Raw genomic sequence first — 2,500 nt, 5'->3', positions numbered from 1 at the left:
GGACACAATATTATGACTACCCATACATCAGCGCATCATCGGCTTGGTCTTTGTGATAACTCACTAGCAAGCGGATTTCTTCGCTAACGACTCTCATCATTGCAATCCTTACTTATCGACTAAAGATTGTGGCCTTACTCATTAGCACCTAATCACTCCGAGGGAAAACCCAAGGGGCAACGATTCTCAAAAGCCGATTTCCGACAAACCCATCACAGCCGCCTAACCGAGGGACAATCCGAGCAACGATAACCGAGGGACATTCCGATCAACGAGGGACAACCGTCATAGAAGGGACCTCCGAGGCGTGGTGATCTTTCAAAAAAAAAAAAAAAAAACTTTTTTAAAAAAGCAAACCGCATCTACTAGAAACCATTAGTCAGCCCACCACATCATTTTACGCGGGCGAAGAAGACACCGGCCCTAGCATTAACGGTTCACCTAAAAAAAAAAAAAAAAAAAAAAAGCCATCGATGCCCAAACCCGTCATAGAAGAATTTTTTTCAAAATAAATATTTTTTTAAAAAAAAAAAAAAAAAAAGTGGGTCTTACTCGATGGCCTTCTCCGTGTACCCGTCACTCCAGCTCATCGATGCCCAAACCCGTCATAGAAGAATTTTTTTCAAAATAAATAATTTTTTTAAAAAAAAAAAAAAAAAAAGTGGGTCTTACTCGATGGCCTTCTCCGTGTACCCGTCACTCCAGCACATCGATGCCCAAACCCGTCATAGAAGAATTTTTTTCGAAATAAATAATTTTTTTTTTTAAAAAAAAAAAAAAAGTGGGTCTTACTCGATGGCCTTCTCCGTGTACCCGTCACTCCAGCGCATCGATGCCCAAACCCGATGTAGAATAATTTTTTTCAAAAAAAATAATAATTTACGGACAATAAATGTTTTTCACCATGCACCACGCCTCGGACTAAGGGTCTTACTCGAACGCCATCCTCGTGTACCCGTCACTCAAGCAATCGATGCCCAATCTCGTCTATGATAGTTCCCCCGAGTCATGGTGATTTACCACGGCACGGGGTTGTGCGGACTTACACGATGGCCACAATAGCGGAGGACGATGCCAAAACCCGTGTGCCTCGGGCCCCCCGAGACGGGATGCATGGCGGAATTTTTTTTTCTCGATGAAGGGTCTTGCCATGCCCACGCCTCGGAGTAGGGGTCCTTATGCCCTACGCAACATGCACCATGATGCATGATGCCCAGCCCAACCGCTATAGCCAACGATGCCGAAACCCGTGTGCACCTCACGGGCCCCCGAGAAAAAAAAAAAAAAAAAAAAAAAAAAAAAAAAAAACATCTTAGGGTCTTGCCATGCCCACGCCTCGGAGTAGGGGTCCTTATTCATACGCAAACATGCACCATGGTGCCCAGCCGCCCAGCTCCTCACTACCCCCTATAGAGGCTTTTTTGATAGTTTTGGTCTTGTAGCATGAAACATTGGGTGTGCAGAATAGCGATACGTTTTTGTAACGCCGTTTTGGAGGACCAAATGAGCTTTGTTTTTGGAGCTTGATATATGGTTGGAAAGCTAACTTGGAGTACTTGATGCTGGAAAAAAAAATTTCGTCATTTGGATTTTTTTTGAGGGAGTTATGGGTCTCAGAAGTCGGGTCATTTTTCGGGCGGGCGGCTGCTGCCTAGATCTCGGTGTGGGGGGACTTTGGGGGACAAACCACGGATGATATTGTGCAAACCTTGCATTTTTGGGTAGCTAACTTGGAGTAGTTGGTTTTAGGCTCAAAAAAAAATTATTCGGACTCGTTTCGGTCTCGGAAACCGCGTCGGGGCGAACGGTGTCTCTATGCGTGTTGGGTGTGCCCTTTGTGTGGGTTGTGTTGGGCACTTTGGGCATCCTCCACCTCATTTTCCACCCACCTTGCACCTTAATATCACACTACCAATGGTTTTGAGCATTTGTAGGCTTCGATGCTCGGGCAAATATGTCCCGAGTGGAAAAATGCTCACGGTGCCGTCCGGTGTGTGTGTGTGGTGTGTGTGCGTGTGGTGCGTCGTATGGGACCAACCAAGCATCTAGTGTCCGTTCCTTGTTAAAATTACCCTATGACCGTCCCCAACAACTCTAGGAAGTATTTGGGCACGGTTACCCGGGATGCCGTATCGGTAGTTGAGGTATAGCCTTTCATAGCTTGTGCTAAGGAGCGATCGAGGTAACCGAGTCGGGATGACTTTCGGTTGGTTGTCCTTTACGACTCGTGGTCACCCAATCGTATAATTACCTTAGAAACCTCCTAAATTAGCGTTTCAAGCTTCGTTGCTCGGTAAAATCCGTTCCGAATTGAAAAATGCCCACGCATGGCTTTATAAGGCGCCCGTGGCTAGGCAATGCACGCCCATGGCCTAGGCAACTAACCTCAAAATGCCCATTGGCCTAGGCAACTAACCTCAAAATGCCCCTTGGCCTAGGCAACTAACCTCAAAATGCCTAGGCATGGCTATTCAACTAACCTCAAAATGCCTATGCATGG

The sequence above is a fragment of the Silene latifolia genome, chromosome 2, assembly GCF_048544455.1.
Source record: "Silene latifolia isolate original U9 population chromosome 2, ASM4854445v1, whole genome shotgun sequence".
Taxonomy (NCBI): Eukaryota; Viridiplantae; Streptophyta; class Magnoliopsida; order Caryophyllales; family Caryophyllaceae; genus Silene; species Silene latifolia.
The sequence above is the reverse complement of the archived record's forward strand: the minus strand, read 5'-3'. Positions refer to the sequence as shown.